Here is a 27,826-nt window from a genome sequence, read left to right as displayed (position 1 = left end):
ATCTAGTGCTATGCTACAACATAATATTTCTGTGTTCCAAGGACAAAATGGGCTAATAGAATAATCATTAGAGCCAGCCTTTATTCTTTTGCTACCTTAGATAGCTCTATACCTAATTAATGACATGTGATAATGAATGGAAACTACTACTCTAGCTAGCTGATGGGGGCAATGATTCTCCTGCACTCTAGGTGTTATGTCTAAGTGTGTTTTCATACCTGCATGTATATTAATGCTGCCTTTTCATTGTCCTAAATCAGGGATCTTTTTCTGAAGAGGAAATGACTCCCTCTGGTGTACCACCTTCCTCTCACCCCTCTATTCCTTCACTGTCAAAAAAGGTGGGACTCCTCTTGCTTCTGCTATTACCTGGGGATTCTTTCACTCTCTCAACACTTGTAGTATCCCTTCACTCTGTTTGCTTTTATAAAAATTGCCTCTCATCCTCACATAAAATACTGGTGGGGATTATATGAGGGAAACTTTCTCATGCTTGTAGCTTCTTTTTCTCTGTTTTGAACAGGCACTTAATACAGCTTTCACATGTATTCATCTTGGAAAGGATGAAGCCAAGGCAAAGGCTCTTCCCAACATTCCCATAGCATATGAAAAATCAAGACCAGGTTTAAAACTCGAAGTTTTAATGGTCACCAAATCATACTTTTTCTTCCTTCCATTTTTCAATATATGAACAGCACTGTTAAATTATGTTCTGAGCTTAAGAGAAAACTCTGCATTTGAATTAATTTCCTCTCCCAACACTGAATTTCTGTGTACCTTATAACTCCCACAGTGGTATCAAAATCATGTTAAGGAAAATTTAGTTACATTTTCATGGATTTTTTTCTGTTTAACAAGATAATAATTTAATATCAGTGACACAAGAAGAAATAAGAAATTCACTCAACAAGGATGAAAAATGAGTGAAAATACACCCAGTTAATTAATTTCTGTTAAAATTTACGTATGTATATTTTATATCCACCATGTCAACTACTGATAGTACAATTCTGGGTTTTCTTTTTAACTTTAGCCTTGCAGAAATTTTTTTTACTAAGACACTGTTTTTTCTAAGATGTATCCATTTCTGTCTTTGCATCCACAGAAAAACTTATCCTTTTCAAAGAAAAATCCAGTAAGCCACCTGATTGAAACCATTAAAAATGTGAATTATGCATGTGAAATAGGCTCATTCCTTTCAGTGAATTTCTCATCATTTGGATTCACCTGGTGTTTGAGACTATGGAGCTTTGAAGAAAATCCAGTGCAGAGTGAAATTTCGGAGGGCAGAGCAAACCAGGCGAAACCAAATGATGAGAGCTGTCATTGCATCTGCTGCGGGATGAAATTGGCAAGTTTCGCCTGGCTCTAATCACATGTGGAAAATAATCTTGATGGCTTCATCCTCGGCTCTAGTGAGTATTTTTCCACATCAAGGAAATCTGGTACAACTCAGTCTGACAGATAGTGATCCGACTATAGAACTGTGGGAGCTCTTGCAACTCAAGACTGAGAAAAGCTTTTCCACCTGCCTTCTTGGGAACAGAAAAAGGCTCAGCAAGTTTCAGTGCTGGGACATTTCACAATACTGGTCCCTGCCACAAAAAGTAAGACACTGTACTATTTCTATTAAAATATATATAGTTCTACCTCAAATAATACTGTGACACTTCATCAAGAATAAATTAAGGAGGGTGTCTAGGGCTAGGAGAGATATAATAACAGAAAAAGTGGCATTATTAGATTTTGTTTCAAATTACTGAGGCTAATAAAGGTCTCTATGATCTGGTCAAATATGGCCTCAGACTCAAACCAAAAAATGAAAAGAAAGCAAAAAATCAACAGGACTGAAAATGAAGTGAGGGCAAAAAATGGTATGTTTGAAAGTTACTGGCACAGACCTAAAATGACCATGTGAAAGATTAGAGGGGAACCCACTCCTATTTGTAGTCCACCAAATACTTAAGAAGATAATTAGATCAAATAATGACCATAAATCAAAAAAGATTTAGTAGATTAGTGGACAAGGAATATGAACAGTTTTTAGAAGGAGAAATTCAAGCAATGAACAGTCATAAGAAAACAAAACAAACTTCCTTTGAAACACTAATAATTAAAGAAAAGAAAATTAAAGCAATTTTGAGGTTCTACCAAATACCCATAAGATTAGTAAGAGTGACAAAAGAAGAAAATGACAAATATTGGTGGGACTATAGACAAATTAGTGAACTCCTGGTGAAGGTTTACATTGATCCCACAATTTTGTATTCGTTTGTTAAACTGAGGCAAATGGAGTTAAGTAATTTGTCTAGGAGCACACAGCTAGTAAGTGTTTGAGACCAGATCTGAATTCACAAAAAATGAATCTTCCTGACATCAGGCCTGACGTTCCATCTACTGTACCATCTAGTTACTTTAAATGTTGATCCTTTTTGACAATTTAACCCAAAGAGATCAAAGAAAGAAGAAAACATATACAAAAATATTCACAAGAGCTTTTCCCCCTCCTATTAGCTCAAAATTGGAAACTGAGATGCCCTCCTCTTGGGAAATAGCTTAACAAATTGTGAGCATAATGGAATATTACTAGACAAGAAGACATGATGAAATGAACAGTTTGAGAGGCTTGGAAAGACCTATGTGAACTGATGCAGTTCTAGAACTAGAGCAGAACTAGAAGAACAATTTGTACAATGGCAACAACATTATGGTGAAAAACAACTTTAAAAGATATTAGAATTGATCAACGCAATGAACTGCAAATCAGTCAAGGGGACTAAAAAGGAAAACACTCAACACTCTACATCTTATAAGAAAGGTAATCAACATAAAATGTAGAATGAGGTAGATTTTGGGGGGAAATGATTACTGTGGGAATTTGTTTTTCTGGACTATATATGTTTATTATAAGGGGTTTATATAATTTTTTGAATTATTGCTCAGGGAGTATGAAGAAAAAAACTTAAAAAACAGATTGATAAGCAGAAGAATGCTGTGTCTCCATTTAACCCACATCTATACAAAAATCTAGTCAGAAGCCTTTGGGTATTGGGAGAAATATCACACCCTGAACAAATCTGAGAAAAATAGCTATCATGATCACAGCAAGAAATATATCGGTGTTCCAACTGAAGATGCTAGGAGATGATTTGAAGGCTGAGGCATTCTAAGGGTGAAATTCCTGGGGAACTGAAGCCTACCAAACTTTGACAGAGAAGCTCCAAGTGGGTTAGAAGCCCTAAAGAACACAGTATACCAAGATTCCAAGAAACCAGGATGCCTCGACAGAGCCAGACTTCATGATGATCATGAAAAGGATATTCCAGAGGAGCCTGAATACCATAGGAACACTAATCAAGGACCTCCTGAGGAGGGGAGGGAAGGTTGTAAAACCTATCAGTGCTTTGAGCACAGGCATAAAAAGGAAGTGGGGGAGAGCTGCATGCTTGGAGCTATGATGGTAAAGGATGTTCTGCTTCCCCAATCACTCCACTCACAGGGGGAAAAAAGAAAAGAAATTGCTTCAAAAAATAGGAAATCTGAAGGAACATGTCTCACCTGGGTAAGAGGAGAGAGCAGCACAGGCAGTTCAACATCTGCTAGAAGCAGCAAGATCTTGAAGCATCCCACAACTCTGCCAGAGGCAATGAAGCTGATGGATGGAAATGAACCCAACCGCAAGCATGCCACACAGGAAGACAAACTCTCAGCTTCCTTTGGATCCCTGGGGCTATAGAAGAGCAGAGAGCAGGAAGTGGAACTATAGTGAAGTTACTTGATCACTCCAACCTGGTGGCAGACTTGCTGAAGGTAGCGGAAGCTAAGGTGAGGAGCCTGCTTAGCCCAGACCACTTGGCAGGGGCAGGGAAGCAACAGAGTGGGGACTAGACAATAAAACAATGGAGAAACTGAGAGCACAGAGTGCTGAATATAGTTGGACAAAACAGAGCAAGCCAACAGAGCCACCTGCTTGACAGACACACTGTGAGGAACAACAGCCAGTCCTACACCAAGTACAGAGAACAGAGTACCATAGGAAAAGAGGAGAATATTAATAGATAGATAAGGTAATGGGGGAGGGGAGGAAAACAACTAGAAAAATGAGCAAAAGACAAAAAAAACCTTGACATTAGAAAGTTACTTTGGTGACAGAAAAGATCAAAATATGAACTCAGAAGAGGACAACATCAAAAATGGAACATGTGAAGCCTCAAAGAAAAGTATAAAAAGATGCCAACCCTCAAAAAAAATCCCTTAAAATAAGTGACAAAATCCAAATAATAAGATATCTGACAGAAAAATTCAACAACTGGGGAAGGAGGTGGAATTCACTGAAGAAATCAAGTCCCTAAAGAATAGATTTAACCAAATGGAAATAGAGGAACCCCCCCCCCAAAAAACTAAAGAAAACAACTCTTTAAACAGTAGAATTAGACAAGTAGAAAAGGTAACACAAAAACTTAAGGAATAAAATAACCTCCTAAAAATTAGAATTGAACAACTAGAAACTAATGAGACCATAAGACATCAGGAAAAAATAAAAAATAAATAAAAAATAAAAAATAAAAATAGAAGAAAATCTAAAACATTTATGTGGGAAAAAAACCCAACCAAACTAGAAAACAGATTCAGAAGAGATAATCTAACAATTATCAGAACACCTGAAAGCCATGGGGGAAAAAAAGAGCCCGGGCACCACATTATAAGAAATCATCAAGGAAAACTTCCCTGATATCCTTGAACAAGATGGAAAAATAGAATTAGAGAGAATCCTCTGCTCACCTCCTGAAAAAGACTCTAAAACAAAATACCTCAAGATTATTGTAATTAAATTCTAGAACTCCTAGGTCAAGGAAAAAGTACTCGAAGCTACAAGAAGGAAACAATTCAAGTATGAAGGAGCCACAGTCAGCATCCCATATAACTTAGCAGCTTCTATATTAAAGCATCAGAAGGTATGGAATACAATATTCTGAAGGTCAAAGGATCTAGAACTACAACCTAGAATCATATACCCAAGAAAACTGAGCAAAATCCTCTGAGGGGAAAAAATTGACATTTAATGAAATAGAGGAATTTTGAACTTTCCTGATCCCAAAACCAGAACCGCAAAGAAAATTTAATAAACACATTCAACACTCAAGAGAAGTATAAAAAAGTAAAGTTAAAAACCTTAAAGGCTTTTGATAAGGTTGAAATGAGTGGATTCATGCCTGGGGAGGTAATTGAAATAATGGAGATATGTATGATACTGGAGAGAGGCAAGGTACTTTAAGTATGTGAGGTACACAAAATATGTACAATAGAGTGAGAGTTTTATCCCTATTAGAGCAATGAAAAGAAGTATGAGTAGAAAGAAGAAAGGAAGCTAAATAAGATGATTGATATTTTAAAAAAAGAAATGGGAAAGAGGAATACATGGGAAGAAGAGAAAATGAGAGCTAGAAGGGGGTAAGCTACCTCACATTAAAGAGCACATAAGTAGTAAATACAGTGGAGGAGGAGAAAAAGGAGGATGACTATGATTGGACCTTGAGCTCATTAAAACTAGCTCAAAGTAGGAATAACTCCCACACTCAGCCAGCTATAGAAACGGATAAAAGTGAGTAGAGGACCTGGCAATTATCACTAGGTTGTATTTTTACCCAGTGTTGGACTTGAAGGTAGTTGAGTGCAGGCTGAAGCCCAGATATAGTCCTCAGTTCTGTAGGATGCTGACATGATCTGACTGCTCTCAGGATGGTATAAACAAGAACGTGGTTTATATGATCAAACCGGGAAAGAATCTTGCAAAAGGTCTCTTCGGTACCAACGAAGTTGGGCTACTCTCACTGCACTCTCTATCTGCCTAAATGATTTCCTGCTACCTAAATCTAACTAGCTGGCCACTGTAACAGAAACACAGCTCAGCTTGTCAGATAAGATAGTTTAGAGAACAAAGGGCCTGAGGACCAGATGGTCTGGTTCTATTTAGGCTAGCTAATTCAGGTCTTTGCAGCTCACACAGAAAGATGATCCAAATGAAAGTTGATATCACCGGCTTCAGAATCAGAGAAGTCTCTGGTTAACAGGAACACCCAAATCTGTCAGGCTTCAGCTACCTTCTGTAACTTGATCCAAAAATGGCCACAAGAAGTAAGCTTCTCCTCTGTCCAGTGTCCCAAGATCAACAGATCCCCATGGAATCTGAGTGTTTCTTTTTATGCACTCCTGCACATTCCAGAATGGGAGCCCATATGGTTCCAGGCATGTGGCAAGATGCTCTCCAAAGCCCTTGCATGCTTAAATACTTTGCAAATTTCCTATTCCCTCTCTTCTCTTCTACCATTCCCCTTTTTGCTCGGATCAAAGCTTATTTTGGAAAAAAAAAAATTAGTTTTCTCATCTCTGTACCAATAACTTAACTTGATCCCTTGTTCCTACTTTATTCTACAGTCTTTTCCCAAAATAAAAATAGGTTCTCTATCTAAGCTATACCTATTTTAACTTGCCTTATCTGGGGACTTCAACAAAGGAAAAAAAGGGGAAGGAAAGAGATTCACAAAAGGTTATTACAAAGTTCAAGCTCAACATAATACTTGCAAATTCAAAACAAACCACAAATGTGAACATAACCTATCAATACTACAAAATGCAATAAAATTTGGAAAGTTAAACATTTCAATAACACTCTTTAAAACCATTTTGCTATCAAAATCTTATAATCCTATACTAATACAAAATACCACTATCTAAAAAATATAAAAATACAAAAATGTATACATCTAGAAGAAAATAGATAAACTTACAATAAAAATCAATGGAGCATAAACTTTCACAAAAAATACAATCTAACTTTAAAAAACTGACTTATGCAAAATGTGTTTTAAAACAATCTAATCTTAACAATTCAAAACAAAGTTTTTCTATCCTATGAGAGAGAGAGAGAGAGAGGATAAACAGGAGGGACATAAGATGGAGGAAAACACATAATTAGTCACTATGAATGTGAATGGGATAAACTCACCCATAAAATGGAAAAGAATAGCAGAGTGGATTGAAAACTATAGACCCACAATATGCTATCTACAAAAAAATAAACAAACAACCCCCCAAAAAAAAAACACACATTTAAAACAGGGAGACACACAAAGATTAAAAGTAAGAGGATTGAGCAGAATTTACTACATCTCAACTAAAGTTAAAAAGAAGCAGGGGAAGCAATCATGGTTTCAGATAAAAAACAAGTAAAAACTGATCTAATCAAAGAAGATAAGGAAAGAAATAATATCATAATAAAAGTCATTACAGACAATGAAACAATATCAATATTAAACATAAGTGTAGGGGCAGCTGGGTGACTCAGTGGAGATGGGAGGTCCTGGGTTCAAATCTGGCCTCAGACACTTCATGGCTGTGTCACTTAAACCCATTTCCCTAGCCCTTACTGCTCTTATGCTTTGGAACAGTATTGTTCACATCAGTTTTGATTCTAAGATGGAAAGTAAAGTTTATTTTTAAAAAAAGTTTTAAATATGTATGTAATAAATGGTATAGCATCCATATTCCAAAAGGAAAAGTTACATGAGTTATGGAAAGAAATAGATAATAAAAAGTTACTGGGGGAGGCACAATTTTTCCCTTAATGAAGTAGATAAATCCAACTAAAAAATAAACAAGAAGTTACAGGCATATAGAACTTTAGAAAAGATAGATGTGATAGATCTCTGTAAAAATCTGAATGGGAATAGAAAGGAATAAAAATTTTTCTCAGCACCTTCACAAAAACAGACCACATAACAGGGCATAACAACCTCACATTAGAATGTAGAAAAGAAGAAATATTAAATGCATACTTTTCAGACCATAAGGCAATAGAAATTATACTTAACAAAGGGCAGAAGAAGAAAGACTAAAAATTATTTCAAATAAGTCAAAGAATAAATCACTAAAACAATCAACAATTTCATTAAAGAAAATGACAAAAGGTATTATATGCAGCCAAAGTTGTACTTATAGGAAAATTCATATTGTTTAATGGTTACATCAATAATTAGAGAAAGGGCAAACCAAAGAACTGTGCATTTAACAAAAAAAAAAACTAGAAAAAAGGCAAATTACAAATCCTCATTTAAACACCAAATTAGAAATTCTGGAAGTCAAGGGAGAAATTAATAAATTGAAAGTAAGAAAATCATTGAACTAATAATTTAGGTAAGGAGTTGGTTTTATGAAAAAATAAATAAAATAGATAAGCCATTGGTTAACTTGATTAAAAAGAAAGGGGGGAAAAAAGCTAATTTCCAGTATCAAGGTTTTTTTCACAATATGATATGTGAACTCACACCCAAAGTAGAAGAAATTAAAGCAATTACTGGATTTTTTTTACCCAACTATATGCCAATAAATATGAAAAGTGAAATCAATTAATACTTACAAAATATGAACTACCAAGATTAACAAAAGAGGGGAAATAATACTTAAAACTTAAACAACCCTGTCACAGAAAAAGAAATTGAACAAAGTATTGGAGTACCACCTAAGAAAAAGGTTGTGGGGCCAGATGGATTCATAAGCAAATTCTACCAAACATTTAAAGAACAACTAACTCCAATACTACATAAACCATTTAGAAAAATAGAGGAAGAGTAAATCCTTCCAACTCTTTTTATGAAACAAATATGGTCTTGATACATAAACCAAGAAGAGCTAAAACAAAGAACGACAACAGACTAATCTCCCTACTTAACTGATGCATAAATTTTAAATAAAATACTAACAAGGAGATTACAACATTTTATCACAAGAATAATACACTAAAATCAGATGGATTTTATATTAGGAATCTGGAGATGGTTTAATATTAGGAAAACTATCAGCATAATTGACCACAACAATAACAAAACAAATAGAAATCCCACAATTATTTCAATAGATACAAAAATTTTTACAAAATATAACACCAATTCCTTACAAAAATATTAGAAAACATTGGAATAAAGGGAAAATTCCTTAAAGTGACAAGTGTCATCTATCTAAAACCATCAGCAAGTGTTATCTGTAATAGGGATAAACCAAGACCCTTCCAAGTGAAACAGGGGTAAAGCAAGGATACCCATTTGCTTATATCAAATAAGAAAAAATAAATTGAGGGATTTAGAACAGACAATGAAGAAACAAAGTTATCACTCTTTGCAGATGATATGATGGTATACCTAGAGAATACTAGAGAATTGACCCCAAAAATAGATATAATTAACAACTTCAGCAAGTTGCAGGATTCAAAATAAACCCACATATATCATCAACATTTTTATTTACCACCAACAAAATTCAACTGCAAGAGATAAAAAAAGGAATTCCCATTCAAAATAACTCTAGACAATATAAAATACCTGGATGTAAACCTACCTAAACAAATGTCATAAATATATGTACACAATTACAAAACACTTCACACAAATATAGTCAAATCTAAACAACTGGAAAAACATGAATTTCAGAATGAAAATAATAATCCTACATAAATTTATTTACCTACTCAGTGTCATGCCAATCAAATTACCCAAATTTTATTTCATAGGGCCAGTAAATAATATAAACAACAAAGTTCATCTGGAAGAAAAAATGCCAAGAATATTGAGAGAATTAATGTTGGAAAAAAACATGAATGAAATAAGCTTGGCTATATCACATCTAAAACTATACTATTAAACAGTAATCATCAAAACAATCTGGCACTAACTGAAAAATAGAGTGATAGGTCAGTAGATTAGGTAAACAACACATGGCAGTTATTGTCCATAGCAAATTAATGTTCCATATTTCATATCCCCAAGCTTTTGGGGAAATAATTCTCCATTTGATAAAAATAAAAAGCTGCTGGGAAAACTGGGAAGCAATATGGCACAGATTAGGCATGGTCCAACACCTCATACCATATACCAAGATAAAAAAAAGGGATGCTCTATCTAGGAAAAAAGTAACATAACCAAGTTTAGAAGGAAAACAACAAATTAGGGTGGAAAGACATTTATAGCAAGTATCTCTGGGGAAAGCCTCATTTCTCAAATATATAGAAAATGTGGTCAACTTTATAAGAATAAAAACATTCTCCAATTAAGAAATGGGCAAAGGTTATGAACAGATAGTTCTCAGATGAACAGATTAAAACTATCCATAGTCATATGGAAAAATAGTTCCAACTCACTATTGACCAGAGAAATGCAAATGAAAACAACTCTAAGATACCACCTCATACCTACCAGATTGAGTAACATGATCAAAAAGGAAAATGATAAATGATGGCAGGGATATGGGAAAATGGGGATGTTAATACACTATTGCTGGAACTGTGAACCAAGACAAATATTCTGGAGGACAATATGGAACCAGACTCAAAGGGCCATAAACTTATGCATACTCTTTGACCCAGCAATACCACTACTGCATCTGTATCCCAAAGAGATCAGAGATAAGGGGAAATTACCTACATGTACCAAAATATTTTTAGCAGCTCTTTTTGTAGTGGCAAAGAATTGGAACCTGAGGGTCTGATCATCACTTGGGAATTGGATGAACAAGTTGTGGTATATGATTGATATGGAATATTATTGTACCATAAAGAATGAGGAACAGGATGGGGGCAGAAAAACCTCAAAAGACTTATAAGAACTGATGCAATGAGGTAAGCAGAACCAGGAGAACAATGTATATAGTAATGGAATTATTATACACTGATCAACTGTGAAGGACTAATCCATTAATAGCAAATCAAGTCTCCAAGCTAACCACAAGAGATTCATGAAGAAAATGTTTTCCATCACCAAAGAAGAAACAATTGGGATCTGATTGCAGATCAAACATGCTATCTTATACTATATATCTTTTAAGAGATTTCTATTTTATGCATGAAATGTATCTTCTATCATAATATGATTAAATGGGAATATGTTTACATGAAATTATGAGTAATACCTACATCAGCACAGAGAGGGAGAAAATGTGAATTTCAAAATGTCAAAAACAGTTACAAGAAATTGTTTCTACATGTAAATAAAAAGAAAATTTAAGAAAGTGGAAGTCAACAGTAGGAGCCTTGGAAATTCAATTCAAAACCCAATAAGTTTTGACTACTATCCAAGAGTGTAAGGAGGGAGAGATGGTTCTGGAACAAAGCCCCTAAAATAAAGACTGAGGTTAAAGATGTAAATAAACAGAAGAAGATCCTGAACAAAATAGACAATATTATGGTTAAAATATACACAAGAGGTAAACCAGAAGAGAAGAATGAATCCATAATAATACAAGTAGTAATATATGGAGGGGGAATAGATAAGGATTCAGAGTGACTAAAAGAAATGAAGCAAGAGAGAAAAAATAAAGTTTTAGGTGGAACAAGAACCTGGAGGAAAAACTTAGGAAGATAATCATTAGTTTAGAACATATGGTGAAAGGTAGATATGAAAATCAGAATGGAGTAATAATAAAGACCTATGTGACAAGGAAATCACTTTAAAAGACTGATATATATTAATTTAAGGTCGCCAAGGAATTCAGCTATGTAATTCCTAAATGAAAACTCAAGTCAGCTGCCAACCTTTTATGGAGTTTTTAATTACAAACAGGAGGAAGAAAGGTATTAGAAAGAGAGAGAGAGAGAGAGAGAGAGAGAGAGAGAGAGAGAGAGAGAGAGAGAGAGAGAGAGAGAAAGGGGAGAGAAGAGAATAGGGCTTAAATACCCCCTCTGTTTAGGCTGGGCCAAAAGGCCCAAGCCCTTAGATAGCTGAGGCAAAGAAAAGAGATCAGTCCCTATCACTCACATGACCAAAATGGAGAAACAGTCTCAGGGGCCTCCACCTCCAGCCTCCTTCAGAGCAAAACTTCTCAGAGCACAACCTCTCAGAGCAAAACCTCTCAAACTCCCTCCAGTCCTCAGACCCCGCTATCTTTAAGGAAACCATCTAAGTTCCCTCCCTTCAGTTCTCACATTACCAATCACTGTCCATGTCTTCCCTGTGCCAATGGTGGCTCTAGCTTAACCCAGGACCGCCCAGAGGTCTGCCCCTTTGCACATGTCTGTTGAAGGTCATATTCTCAAATAATTAAATCTTGATCCTTGCTGCAGTCCTTCCTAAATCCTTTTACTCTGAGTAGAGTGGAGATTGTAGTTTCAAGACCTGGTTCTGTCATTCCAAGTATCTCTATTGTATCAATTCTAAAATCAATCATGACTCAAAGAACTTCCTGTTCTATGCTTAAGCATAGGTCAAAGCCCTTTCCATTGTTTAGCAAAAGGTTTTTGTCCTAAAGTAGTCTTAGGTAGGGAGGAGAAGGACCCTCCCATGCCAAGGGTTTTCACATTCCAATAGAGTTCTTACTATCAGTAGGAAATTTTTCAAGTATGAAATTTCCCAATGGGGAAATTTCCAACATTCATAAGTCTAAGAAATTTTAAGGTTTACACCTAATAACCACATGAGACAAAAGAAATATTGGAACAAGCAAAAAAAGTTTGATAAATAGAAGAAAATGAAAGTTATCAACTATTAAATCCAATTTACTGAGGGGGGAAAGATTAAAGTCACAATTTAATAAAACTTCCTGAAAACTACAACTAAATGAAAAACTTGGAGAAAGAAAGAGAGAGAGAAAGGAAGGAAGGAAGCAAGCAAGTGTAATGGAGGGAGAGAAATGGAGTCCCCCACCACTTAATTCAGGACTAGAGTGTGGTAGAGATGGAATGGAGCTAAAAGAGAGGGGACAGATTGTTTCTCCCCTCTCTTTCCCTAAACCCACACTGGCTGTCTTCAGATTCACAGACTATAATTTCTTGAGAGACTGTGTTGAAGCAGAATCCAAGACTGAACTGCTTCTTCTTCTTTGGGGAGGAAATATAGTTCTCCTCCCCAAAGCTTCAGGTCTCTCTCCCTAAATATTATAAGCATGGCTTTGATCTATAGAAATAGCTATTTATTCTTGAGGAACACACAAAAGGTAGGATAAGTGAGATTGTGGGATAAGATAATAGGAAGTCCCTAAAGATTACCAATTGAACCCCTTCTCACCAAATCCTACAGGGTCAGACTTTGCCTGCCTGACCCTCTGGGGTCAACTGTGATAGCTGTCCTGATTTCTAACTGTCCTAATTCTGACAGGAAGTTCAAGGACTACTTTAGAGGGAGAGAGGAGACCTTCCTGGGATGGATAGCTTTACACCAAAGTCCTATCCACTCCTGTTGTTTTCCATTGGATTCAGGGGGTCTGGCTTCACAGAAGGATGATCAAGTCTCAGAGGTTCTCTCTGGAGGGTTCCCCAAAGAGAAGTGAGGTTACTGCTTGGATTCTCTCAGCTCCTCAGTTCTTTCACCAGAATTCTCTGTCCTTCCCCCGCTCAAGTTGGTCCTCTAGCATGATGAATCTGCTTTCTTCTCTTACAGAAGGAAGCAAGCAAGGAAGGCAGCAAGGAAAGAAGGAAGAGAAAGAAGAAACAAAGAAAGGAAGCAAGCAAGGAAGAGAAACAAAGGTGAAATTAGGCTTTCATGTGAAAGGAATCTGATAAAGTTTTGCTTGTAATGTTTTCACCTCGGTGAAACATTTCATATAGTAGATATTATCTTACCCTGCTGCTTTGTTGAGAAGTTAGCATTTGTCACATTCTTTCTTATAACTATTCTATCATTCATTATATTCATGGTTCACAAATCTTTTGTTTCCTGTTTGATCCAACTTGCATTTTTTTAAACCCTTACCTTCCGCCTTAGAATTAATACTGTGCATTGGTTCTAAGGCAGAAGAGCAGGAAGGGCTAGGTAATGGGGGTCAAGTGACTTGCCTAGGGTCACATAGCTAGGAAGTGTCTGCGGTCAGATTTGAACCCAAGACCTCCCATCTCTGGCTCTGGCTCTCAATCCACTGAACCATCCAGCTACCCTTCCTCAACTTGCATTTTTATTGTTAGACTCCCTACAACTATATATGATGACCAGAAATTTTCCATTTTCTTCTTCCATGGTTCTCTCTGTCTCCCTCCTGATTTATTTTTCAAGTCTACATAGTATAGTTCTTTATTGGGAAAAGAGGAAGGGAAGAAGCATTTGTTAAGTACCTATTATATGTCAAGCATTGTGTTAAGCACTTTACAAATATGATATAATTTTATCCTAACAATCCTGGAATGCAGGTGCTTCTCCTATCAGTTTTGCAGTCAAGAAAACTGAGATTAAGTGATTTATTCAGGTTTATATGGCTAGTAAATGTTCAAGGTAGCATTTGAACTCGTCATCCTGTTCTAGGTTGAGAGTTCTATTCTCTGTACTATGTGACCCTGGGTAACTCACTTAACTTCTGTTTGCTGCAGTTTCTTCACTTGTAATGTGGAGGTAATAATAGCACCTCCCTCTCAGGGTTGTTGTGAAGCTCAAATGAAATTAATAATTTTTAAGCATTTTGCAAACCGTAAAGCAGTACACAAATGTTATCATGACCATCGTCATCATCATACTTATTATCTGCTGAAATTGCTAACAAAATATACATTTTGGGAATCTGTTCTCCAAAAGGAAAGAAATTAAGTATTAAATATGGTTTATTGTAATCATTTTTGAACACGCTGAGTTAATGATTTTCTTTGAAACATGGCTATTTGCTGCTTCACAAATTTGCACATGAAAATTTCCACATTTTTTGTGAAATTTGAAAAAATTGTTCCTCCACTCTACAATAACTGTAGATTGTGTTAAAAAAAAATACTGGAATGCATGTGAGTTGGGTTTGCATTTTGTTTTTAGCTTTTGCCTTTAGAATGCATTCAAAGGTAAATATTAGGGAATGGGCAAGAAATTCTGATTGTAGTTCTCAAAATTAGCCACAGTCACCTAGAATAATTTGATCTCCTTTTTCTGACTTTAGTAATTAAGACTTTTTTATTGGTTTCCTAATAGGTAACATGGTGTGTGTGGTGGCAAAAGAGCAGTCCTTAAGCCAAGAAGATCTGGTTCCGAGCCCTTCATGTGACCCTGGACAAATCAATGAACCTCCAAGTACTGCTCTAGAGAACACGAAGACTCTGAGGTTCTGACAGTCATTGTTAAAAGTTTTGTCATCTAAGAGTTCCCTACAGAAGTGAAATCACAAGCTCAGTCTTCCCTTTGCATACTGAACATTCAATGGGATATGGATAGCCTGCATAGCTTCAACGACTTGAAAATCTCTTGGACTTTTGAAAATTCAGAGGCTATTTTGCAAAAACACAAAAACAAACAAGCAGTTTGCCGACAAGTCTAAATGTTTTTTATGGTTTTTTCCCCTTATAATTTCTCCCTCTCCCTTTTCATTTGGCTTTTCCTCCTTTCTGTATTTGTCGTATTATTGGTTTGGTTGCTTCGTTGTTATTTCCAAGCTTAGCAGAGGACTTAGAATTTAGCAAATTTTAATAAATGTGTATTATCTTGTGGATTTGTTATCCATTTTTTTATCCATTCCCTCTGACCTAGCTTTCCACTTCAGGGTTAGACAAGAATATTACATACAATCATTTAATAAGGCATAGAATGCCCCCTTGTTCCATGATCTTATTTAAGAGCTTTCATATGAACAAAATCAATGTAATTAGGAAAAGAGATAAAGCATCATATATAAATATATATTTCAAATAGACTTGACAAAAATATGATATGGAAAATATAGAGCATATTGACATAAATATTTAAGAGAAACAGCCTCTCCCTCAAAAAAAAGGGGTCAAAGTTTGGGGCAATTTTCAGAAAACTACAAATAATCAGCCCCTCTATTTTTAAGTGCTCTAAATCACTAATAATGAGGAAAGGTACAGCCTTGGTATCATTCTCAATTCCTGACTCTCATCACTAATACGTAGTCAATTGCTAAGTCTTGTCATTTCTATCTCCACCACAAACTCTGATAACACGGTGTGTTTCCTTTCCCTCCCATTTCACTTGCTTAGAATTCTCTCCTTCCTCCATCTGACTTCTGGTCCCACAGAGTCGCTTCCATCTTTCCTCTGAGGCTACTATCTGTTTTGCTCCCATTTTTAGAATGTAATTGTATGTGTCTGTGTTTGTGTATACCCGTTTCTGAGAGCCTGCACATGGATCGAGGACGGATGTTGGGATACTGCCATTAGGATTTAATATCTTGGACAGTAAGGACCGTTTTTGATGCCTGTTTTAGCTGCAGTGCCTACCACAGGACACGGCACATGATTTAATAACCGTTTTTAAATGATTACCAATGAAAACAACTGAGATTTCACTTCACACCCATCAAAACTGCAAAGATGATTTTTTAAAAAGAGAGCCGTTCATGTGTAAGAGATTGAGAGAAAGCAGAAGACTCTTCCACCACTGGGAAACTGTAGATGGATCTAACTGTTGGGGAAAAACAACTCGCAACCATATCAAAAAGTCTAACTTCCTCCTCTTTGACCTGTAATGCCACTTCAGCTACAAGGGAATTGAGGACCGAAGGGGTAGAAGTGTGTGTACACACCATACACACACACACACACACACACACACACACACACACACACACACACACACACTTCATAATTCTTTGTAGTAACAGAAAAGTAGAGAATCAAACGTGCATTGCTGTTTTGTGTAAATTCTTTTATGAAATGACGTTTTCTGTAATTTTCTGTCATCTTCCTCTGAAATGGTTTGTCAATAAGCTCATACTACAAAGTAATGAGGTTCTTGCTTGCCATCTTTCTCTGCTACCTGAGGAGGTTTTGGCCTTCTCTTGGCAAAAACTGTTTTACCTAATGAATTAAATGTCACTAAGAATAAGGACAGTTAAGAATCTATACTTTTATCCAGTCCCATTTTTTAGAGTTTATAACCTGTTTAAATATCTTTCCTTGAAGTGACTGTTGTCCCAAGGAGGATCTTTTTCTTCTTTCTAGTAATTTGGAATTGATTTGGATCATTGCTCTAGTAAGTTGATAATTGGAATCTGCACAGTAAATTGATAATGAAATGACATGAAGAAAGAATCATTTTCTGCCCATTACAAAATATCAATACTCACAGAGGAATTTTATGAAAACGACCACAAAGCACTCTTCAGAACTAAAGGAAAATATAAATAATTGGAGCGATATTATTTGCTCGTATTTGGGAGAACATAATAGAAATGATGATGCCACTAAGATTAATTTATAAATGTTGGCCTTCCAATTACACTGGAAAATAATTGTTTAAAAACTGGAAAACAATAATAAATTCATCTGTAAGAACAAAAGGTCAAAGATCTGAAGGAAAATAATGAAGGGAAAAAATTGGAAAGACAGAAGCCTAGAACTAGATAGTATAAAAAAAAGTAATCATCAAACTATTTGTGCCACATTTCCTAGTCACAAAAATGACTGACAAAAGAGAAAAGCTGATCAAGGAATAGGTTAGGCACAAAATACGCAGAAGCAATTGAACATGGTTGACACAGTCTTCAGGAAGCCAAAGTCACCCTCTATTTGGGTCAGGACCGCTCTCTGGTGCATGACAAACTACTAAGGGGAGACTAAAGCCTTAAAGCTTAAGAACAACTTTATACAACAATGGTATCTGGGCATGGACTTCTTTGTGTTTTCCCTAAGTTATGGAAATGTTCATTTGTTTATTGAGGGGATATATTTCTGCAATGTTTTAATGAGCATTATTGATCAAAGAAGCAATAGCTGTTTTATAGGTTATTTATGGGAAATAATTTAAAGACTTTTTGCTCTCTTAAAAAGGACCGCTTTTAATTTGAAGAAGGATGTTCTTATAGATGTGGGGAAATAGAAGTGTTGAACAAAATATATTTAAAAGCACTTGAAGGTAGCCTCAATACCATACCTCATACCACAATAGACTCCAAATGGTATGCCCTAGATATAAAATGTCAAATGATAAACAAATTAGAGAAACAGAGAACTTTTCACAACTATTCATTCTTGACTAAACATGAGAGAAAGATAATAATCAGATATAAAATACATAATTTTAATTACACAATATAGAACAAATTTTGCAAAAACAAAATCAATTGGCATATAATTAGAAGAGAGCAACTAACTTGGGAAATAATGTTTAGAGCAAAATTATCAGACAAATCCGATAAAGAAAGAACAAGAACCATTCTTCAATAGATAGATGAGCAAAGGACATAAACTAGCAGTTCTCTAAATAAGGCATACAAGCTGCACATAACCACATGGACATTCTCTGAATCACTAATCATAAGAAAATTGTATATTAAAACAACTGAAATTCTGCCTCGCCTTTTCAAAAATAACAAAAAAGAAAAATGGTAATTATTGGAGAGGCTGTGAGATGATGGAACTCTGGTGTCTTCTAACCATTCTAGAAAGCAATTTGAGACCATGCCCTAAAAGTCAATAAACTGTGACATTTTGACCCAACAACACAACCCAAAGAAATTAAAGACGGAATAAAATGACCTATACCTATACACACAGAGCACACACAACCACAAAGCTACATATTTTGCTGTAACAATGAACTGAAAACAAAGTAAATGTCCATTAATTTAGGTAATAAATTAGCAAAATCAAGGTATCTGAATAATGAACTATCCTTGTAGCATAAGAAATGGCAAAAGGAATAGTACATTCAGAGGAATCTGGGACACTTGTTAGAAACTGATATGAGGTGTGGCAACATGGAATCTAGACACCCCAAACTTGTAGCCTAGTAAGATCTGATGAACCCCAAGTTTTAGGACTAGCTGAAAATCTGGAGACTCCACAGCTTGTACTGCTTCCCTGTTCCCATGAGAATCCACCCTGAAGGGAATCTTAGGCTAGCAATTTCATACTGAATCATGGACCTTGTCACTACTGTATCAACATGGAATCTACAAACCCCAATGGATTTCAAGTCCAGTAGTCGTGGCCAAGTGGTTAAGGAAATGGACTTGACATCCATTGGGGTTTCTAGATTCCATGTTGACAGGAAAACAAATTAGAAAATGACTACAATAATATAAAGGAAAACAACTTTGTAACTTAAGACTTAAAAACTTTTTAATCATCTCAATAACCAATGACTCCCAAAGGCTGATGATGGAATGTGATTCTCATTTTTATTTTGATACAGAGCTTTAGAAATCAGAATGACAGAGTTGTTTTAGAATTAAAAAACAACAACAACAACAACAACAACGATGTGTGAATTCATATTGTTTATTCACCTAAACTTATTTGTTACAAATGAGGACTTTTATTTGGGGATTTGGAGAAAGCTGAAGGGAAACCTAGAAATAGTTAAGGAAGAGAAAAGAAAAAAAGCACATCAATAAACCATTAAAATATGCGAGTGAAAAGAAGAAAGTCAAAGAAACAGACAAGTAGAGAAATGTCAGTACTACAATGTTAAATCTTCTTTTTGAACCAAAATTAGCTATATGTAATAGAGATTTATAGTTTCATACACAGCTGTTGGTTATTAAATATGAAGTTATTGAGCATCTTTTTTTCTCTGTTCTTCATTAGATATGGCAATAGCCATATTTGTTGGTATTTATGAAGTTCAAAATATTTTGAAAGAACATTTAAGATATACTCAATTTCAGTTGGAGATATTGCTCAGTGTTCACTCCATCCATTGCTTCCTGACTTTTCAGACATGAATGTTAACTAAAGGGGACAGCTGGGTGGCTCAGTGGATTGAGAGTCAGTCTAGAGATGGGAGGTCTTAGGTTCAAATTTGGCCTCAGACCCTTCCTTAGTTATGTGACCCTGGGCAAGTCACTTAACCCCCATTGCCTATCCCTTACCACTCTTCTGCCTTAGAATCAAATCACAGTATTGATTATAAGATGGAAGGTGAGGGTTTTTTAAAAAAACAAATACTAAAGGATGTAAATTAGAGAGCACTTGATTTCATCTCTGCCTGCCCCCCCACTCCTAGAATATTCTCTCTACTCAGCTGGACCTATTTACTTTTCTGTTTTTTTTTGTTGTTTTTTTTTTATCAAAAATCCCATCTTTTCCTGGAAATCTTCAAAATCCGCTTAATTCTAGTGACTTCCCTCTGTTAATTATTTCTATTTACCCTATTTATAGCTTGCTTTGAATCTATTTGTTTTCATGCAGTTTCCTACATTAGATTGTAAACTCCTTCGAGGCAGGAATTATCTTCTGCCTCCTTCATATCCTTAGTAATTAGCACAGTACTTGGCACATATTAGATACTTCCTAAATATTGACTGGTTGAATTATTAAAGAACTACTGATTTTTTAACAATTAGAAAAATACCAAAATGGAATGAACTGCCTTAGAAAGCAATGATTTCTCCAACAGAAGAGTCATTCAAATATAAGCTAATTGTCTGGAATGTCCTAGAGAGGATCCAATCATTGGGCAAAAAGTGGATTAAATGGAGTTTAACATTCCTTATGTATCTAAGATACTATTTTCTGTTTCTGTTATATAGTCCTTTTCTTAGGCTTTCTTTAAACTTTTAAACTTTCTTTAAACTCCTAGATATTATAAAAAATTAGATTATTAAGTAATGGGATTCAATTTTCCCAAATACTTAACTATCAATTATTAAGTATTTAAATCTCTACTATGTACTCAGCATTGTGAGATATGTATATATTACATATATATATACAATATGTCCTATATATATGTACTATATATGTACTATATATATTTGTGTATATGTACTATATATGTACTATATGTATGTATGTACTATATATGTACTATAAATTTAGCCATTCTCTGAGTTTTACTCCTGTCAAAAAGGATCTGGCTCCATTTTGGGAGCCTCTTCTAATTTCCCTGACTGATCTGCTTCCACCTAGGTGAAACCTAAAAATACTATGTTTGATACTCCCCTAAGAGTAGGCATCAGCTTCTCTCTCACACACTTAGGTTTATCAGTCATAAAGCAAGCTCGCAATCAAGATCACAGAAAAAGTTCACATTGAAGTCTATTGAGAATCAAGGACCTCCTTTCTCTTTCTGGTAGCCCTCTCTTTTCTAAAGGGGACTATATAGTCCCCTATATTATGATATTATCCTTGGTATGTAAAAATTAAATTAAGTCTCAAATAATAAAAATATTCTATTTAAGAGATTTATGAATGATCATTAGAAATAAAGGAATAAAAAGGTAACAAAATAAGAACCACGTGTCCATGGCTAATCAATCTGTTCAAAACCCCCACTTAGCACTACAGTCACAACCCAGGAAACAAAGAGGCTGAAACCAGGAACACCACTCAATATATCCCCTGCCTACAGGAAGTATGTTAATGACAGGAAGTCAATGGGCTCCTGGGAAATGTAGTTTTTAGGGTAACAGATTTCCAATTACACTGGTACATGCTATGTGCTTGTTTTAGAGAAAAAATTTCAGGGTTCAATAGACAGTCAAGGAAGCCTCTTTCCCTAGTATTCTGCCTTCTCATAGATACTTATGAATATCCTAGATGTATAATACCCTGCACATGCTCAAAATTAATTATGGAGTAAATTTGATGTTTAATACAGAGACCTACAGAATCTGCATGACATAGGTAGAGCTACAGCAGGGGATAATGTTTAGGTTTGGTCCTCTGGGTCAAGATTCTGCGACTTGTTGCTTCCTAGAAGGCCCTCCTGATGCTTTGGCTCCTTGATGTGTCCATCGTTTTCCCCCATCAGTGCTCTTTCAATCTGCTTCCACTCAGTTCACCATTGTTGCTCTGGCTCCTGGCCATCCCAGCACTTTTTTCCCCTCCTGCTGCCTTGTGTCATCTGGTTCCATTTGCTGCCATGCTCAATTTGGCTTTACTGTTCCAACTGTTGTCCCTTCTCCCCGTGATGCTGCCAGTCCTTGCAGAGTGCCATTCTCTCGGAGTGGAGTAGCCAGCACCAGATCATGCCCAGACAACTTGAGACATTTCAGTTGTCTCTGAAGACGCGTCAGAGGATGGCTCCACACTAGACACGACTTTCTGTCCTTTCTTCAGTCTCACAGAAAGCATCTGTTCAGGTCACTGTGGAGGCTCTCACCTCTCTGGGCTCTGCTCAGTGAGCAGGTTTCCTTCCTGACTGAGTTGTGGTGAGTTCCAGATGAGTCTTCTTGCTCTGGCTTCCTGGCAGGGAGCTTCTTACTCAGCATTTCCCCTTTCATCTTAGCGTTCTAAAGAATTCTCTTCACTTTTCTCATTCCTTCTCTTCCTTCATGACAATGAGGCTCTACCATGAAAATGTGTCCTGGCAGCCTCAAGAAAGTGCTAGTGTTATGGCAGAAGCTAGGTAGAGACCAAATAAAAGTTGTTAAAAAAAAAAAAGTCTTGGCTGGTTCCCCAGTACAGCTCTTGACTCATTTGACATCACGTGCATTGATGAAAATTCCTATCTGCACTATATGAACAACCCAGTAGAAAATGCAATGTTTAATCTCAAGGAGATGAGATGAATGGACATAAGATTACTTGCAGCATCTGACTGAGCCCCTTCTCCCCTAATGAAGGAGATTATGTCTTCTCCCCCAGTCCTGGGGCATTGAGGATGTCTCCCTCTAATGCCATGAGCTGGAGCTCTCATCCCAGTGGAATATTTTCTCACCCCAGCTTCTCTCCGGACCTCCATTCTCACATCTCTAATTGCTTCCTGAATATCTTGAACCGGGTGTCTAATACCCCTTAAACTCAGTGTATCCAAAACTGAACTCGGCATCTTTTCTCCAAATTCTCTCCTCTTCCTCACATCCCTATTACTGCTGAAGGTACTGCAGTCTTCCCGGGCATTCAGCTCCTCTCCTAGCTGTCAGCCTTTATTCACCACCACCTGGCACAGGTGCTCATCTTCTCAGAGCTGAACTAGTACAGGAGCCCTCTAGCGGGTCTCCCTGCCATGGGTCTCTTCCTCCTTCTGCCAATCCTCTACAGAGCTGCAAAGGGATTTTCCTAAAGCATGTCTGTCCATGTTCCCCTTCTCCCCCTGTGCCCATTCAGTCCAAAGACTTCCTATAAGCTCCAGGAATAAACGTAAATCCTTTGGTTTGGCTTTTACCACCTGGGTCTTTTTCACCCATTTCCTTATACCCTACTCTAGTTGACACCAGAATCTTTGCTCTTTCTTGCACATGGCCTTTCATCTTCTGATGCCCGGAATTTTTCCCTACTTGACTCTTTACCTGGAACTCTCGTTCCTTATCTCTGCCTCCTGTCTCTTCCCTGCTCCCTTCAAGTCTCGGCTAACGTCCCAGTTTTTAACAAAAGCCTCTCTTGGTACTCCATAACCTTAGTGCCTTCCCTCAGTGATTATCTGCAATCTATCCTGAATACGTATTTTTATACCTTAGCCGTGTGACTTCCAGCCTAGTGGGAAAAAGGATTTGTTTTTTGCATTTCTCCGTATCTCCTATGCTTATCATAGTATATGGCACATAGAAAGTGATGGACTGAAAATCTGTTGATTTGGTTTGTGCCTCCCTACTAATATTGTACTATAGCAATTCATTGTTTCTGTTCCATTTAACTAATTTATTATCAATGAGCTTATACAAAGGGATACTTTAAAGGTATGACAAGAAGAGAAATAGCAATAATTCCCATTCAACATCCCCAAAACACTTGAGAAAAATAGTGTCTCCATCCTCTCTTGATCTCTAAAGAGAGTCAGCTCAGACATCATTCATTTTCTACATAGCATTTGCCTGATCAAGTTTACTTCTAAGCATGCATCTCAGCTACCATAGGAGTAGGTTCAGAATATTAGCCATGGCACCTTGATGATGGACTCGCTGTCTACTAAACTCAAGATGGACTCAACTCCTGTGCCTCTCGGTAGCTTGTTTTCATAACTTTTCAAGCTCACCAGTCTCCATCACTAAAACAGGAAAGAATAAATACAGAGACAAAGAGCAGAAGCCCATATCCCCAGACACTATTCCCACATTGGTATTAGATGGGGAAGCTCTGAGGCTTCTCCCTTTACAGTATTGCCTCTCACCCAAACAAAGCCAAGTAGGAGATGAGCCCCAAAAGATTTCCTCTGACTGATGGGTTTTTTTTTCAATTTCACTCCCATCCTGGATATGCAATCAGAAAAGGTCCTCTTCCCCAGGTGGGGAGCAGATCAGAAACAATTATAAAATGTCTGGGCATGTTGCAAATCTCCTCGAGGCACTTTCATGACATGTTCTCATTTCTCTCTGGAAACAGGCTTCCCAGCCTCTTCCACCTGGGGACATTGTCAGCCAAGGATTCTGATGCTTACTTACTCACAAGCCCCCCAGTACACAATTATTGCAAGAGAGTAGACTGTTAAATGCCAACTTGAATGGGATTATACAAATAGGATTACTTGGAAAAATATAAATATAAGTAACAATGTAAAAATGATCATAAAGGGTACAGAAATATGAGATTCCTCTCTCCTATTTGCAGATGGGAGGGATCAACATGATCTAAATTATCAGGAAGACTTTCTGGTCCATAGAAAAATTGTCCTGGACCTTGAAAATTGGTAAAATTGGGATGGATGGAGAGGATAACAACAATAATGGTATGGAAGCATGAAAAAATCAGAGTATATTCAAGGGACAGCGGTAGAAAATAAAGTTGTATAGAGTAGACTCAAATAAATCTGCAGAAGGCTCCAGATTATGAAAAGCCCCCAAATAATTCCTACCTAAAGAGACTCCACCTAAAGAGTAGGGGCAGCTAGGTAATTCAATGGACAGAAATGGATCTCTTTTCAAATCTGGCTTCAGATACTTCCTAGCTGTGTGACCCTGGGCAAATCACTTAGCACCAATTGCTTAGCCCTTACCACTTTCCTGCCTTGGAACCAAAACTTAGTCTATATTCTAGGACAGAAAGCAAATTCTTTTTGTTTTTTAAAGAGAGACTCAAAGGGGAAGCTTGGTCTGGGGAATCAATCAATCAATTAATTAGAATTTATTCATCCAAAATGAGACCTTCAAGGTTATATTCCTTTGGGAGAGTTATTGTGTATACATATAAATTTGAGAGAATTATATACAAAAATAAATATAAGGTAATGATGAGGGGGCAGTTTATAACCTACTTTCTATTTCTAAATTCTATTTCCAAATCACTAAATTTAGAAATATTTAGAAATATAAACCTACAGTTTATAACCTTACATTCAAGAAGACCTGTTCCAAGTCCCTTCTCTGACTCCTAATGACGTTGTGATCCTAGGCAAATCACTCAACCTTTCAGTGGCCCATTCAGCAAAATAAAGCTATAGGTTGCAAAGCATGTGTCAATCTGCATCAGTAGAGGGAGTTTCCTAACCAGGAATGGCCTATGCTACTGACACTAAGGGTTGGTTTTTTAAGACTAAGGTCTCATGTAAGAAATGGTACTTAAGTTGAGTTTTTAAGAAAACCAGGCTATCTAAAATGGAGAAGTGAAGAGAGTATATTCTTGTCACAGGGTACATAAAGACAAAAGGGCACAAAGACAGGAGATCAAATACAGCAAAAAGATAAGCTGAACTGTAGAGAATATGAAGATGAGTGATATTTACATAATAACCTGGAAAGGTAGATTGGGGTCATGTTGTATAAGTCTTTGAATAATCAAAAAAGAATTTTATTTGATCCCAAAGATAATAAACACTGGAGATTACCAAGCAAGGAAGCATCACAGTCAAACCTGTGCTTTTGTAATATCATGTTGGCAGTTCTTTGGAGGACAGGTTGGAAAAGAAAGAGACTTGAGACAGGGAGACCAATGTGGGTGCTATAACAGGAGTCCAGAGAAGAGAAGAAAAGATCTCAATTAGGGTGATGGCTATGTGAGTGGAGAAAAGGAGACAGATGTGCAAAATGTTATAGCAATAGAATTGGCAAGACTTGGCAATTCATGGATTATATGAGGTGATGGAGAATGAGGAGTTGAGAATGACTTTGAGGTTGGAGACACTGGTGACTTGGAATGATGGTGGTACCCTTGTGAGAAATAGGAACAGATGAGGTAAGAGGTGGGGGAGAATATATTGATTTCTGTATAAGGAAATATTCCGGAGATGTTTGTTTTTAACAAATACTCTATAGCTTAGTTACATCAAATATTGTTCAACAATACACGAGGTATTTACATTAGCGTATTGTTTCTAATTTGTAAATTATTTTTCCTTGTAAATAAACCTTAGAAAAATCCACTCTGAGACCAGGAATACACAAAAAAGATTGTGTGGATGCCAGAAGTTCACAAACCCTTATAGAGCTGATGTCAGGTCAAATGTGGAAGATGATTTAGGATTTAGTATGGTAGATCTTTGAACTAAGGGGATTAAATACACTGGCCAAAATATTTAGGGGACTCCGCATTATGAGCTTGAATCAGAAATTAAGGAAATTTGGAAAATATAGGAAGACAAAAGCTTTGGGGACAAAGAAAAGATCCATCATGCTTAATCTAAGAAGACTAGAGTCCTTGTGAAGCTAGGGTACTCTTACATTGCCTTTGCCAATGACTAGATTTTTCACAAGAAGATGCCAGACTAGGGAATTCGCTTAGTAACAAGCTTTCCCTCTAGGGCACAGCTTTTTAACTTTTGTTGTCTCCTTTGGCTGGCTGGTGAAGCTCATGGACTCCTCAGACTAATCTTTTTTTTTTAATGTATAAGAGAAAGTACCCAAGATTACAAAGAACCAATTGAGCTATCAAAACACTTTTATTTTAAAACCCTTACCTTCCATCTTGGAGTCAATACTGTGTATTGGCTCCAAGGCAGAAGAGTGGTAAAAGGGCTAGGCAATGGGGGTCAAGTGACTTGCCCAGGGTCACACAGCTGGGAAGTGTCTGAGGCCAGATTTGAACCTAGGACCTCCCATCTCTAAGTCTGACTCTCCATCCACTGAGCTACCCAGCTGCCCCCTCAAAACACTTTTTAACAATGTCACGGACCCTACATTTAACAATGTCATGGATCTTACTACTAAAACATCCAGTTCTTCTTACCCATTTAGGTATATGATGTGAAGCTGAAACAGAGTAAGACTTGCTATACATTACAGGATTCCTTTTTATGTTTCACTTGAAGGGCAATTTACCTTTGGATCCATCATCCTTAAGTGAAACCCTTTGTTCTACTCTGTGCATTTGTAATTGGTACAATCCCTTTAATTTGTTGGGCATATTTTGCTTCCTTTTATTCACTCATCAGGCACCCTATGCTGAAAGCCTATCTGCATCCAGCTCTATTCCAGGGGATTTTAGAAATCCGCATAACCCACCCTGCTTAAACAATTTCTAAAGAGGAGCTCCTACCCATGAAACATGGGCTACTTCCCATCTGCAGCACTGAAGTATAATGCAGTGGGGGCAGGGGATCCTTAATCCTGCTGTTTATTTTCCAAGTTCTCATTTACAAGCAACTGAGATAACTATGAAATCAATGAGGCTGCTAACAAACAAGCACAAGAGTCTCCCCCCTGAAAGAGGTGCACAGATGGTCTCTTAGGAACCAGAGGGCAACAAAATTCACCAAAAACAAAAATCCAAATGTGAGAGATCCTGAGCTAACAGTGAAGGCAGCAACACGTATTGTTAACATGCCGAAAAGTCAGGAAAGCAAAGCATGCCCTCCACAATCCTAGAAAGAAATCTTTATGACAAAAACATTTCCCCCATCTTGCCAGTGCCGAAATGAAGGAATTAATTTACGATTGACTAAAATTACTCCAACAAAAACATTTTTCTCCGTTGCAGTTCCTCAAACATCCCAATCCCTCATTATTTAAATATAGGAATCAATTATTGAAATAAATGACCAAGCCCTACCCACAAATTCCTCATCCACTAGCTTGAGTCTTCCATCAGTAAGAAACAACTATCAGC

The 27,826-nt window shown here is 36.7% G+C and overlaps 1 long non-coding RNA gene across 5 annotated transcripts in view; it reads left to right on the top strand.

Annotated features, from left to right (window-relative positions):
- LOC130455798 (uncharacterized) overlaps positions 1-18,175 on the top strand; it is a 256,734-nt gene extending 238,559 nt beyond the window's left edge. For 4 of the 5 annotated variants that reach the window (XR_008913922.1, XR_008913925.1, XR_008913923.1 and 1 more), the window contains 3 exons: positions 1,106-1,415; positions 13,419-13,504; positions 14,922-18,175. This is a non-coding gene — a long non-coding RNA (uncharacterized LOC130455798). The remainder of the gene's footprint in view (positions 1-1,105; positions 1,416-13,418; positions 13,505-14,921) is intronic. The other variant, XR_008913924.1, reaches the window with a different exon arrangement.
- The last annotated feature ends 9,651 nt before the right edge of the window (positions 18,176-27,826 follow it).

Source organism: Monodelphis domestica, chromosome 8 (genome assembly GCF_027887165.1).
Source record: "Monodelphis domestica isolate mMonDom1 chromosome 8, mMonDom1.pri, whole genome shotgun sequence".
Taxonomy (NCBI): Eukaryota; Metazoa; Chordata; class Mammalia; order Didelphimorphia; family Didelphidae; genus Monodelphis; species Monodelphis domestica.
This window is presented reverse-complemented; position numbering and strand designations above follow the sequence as displayed.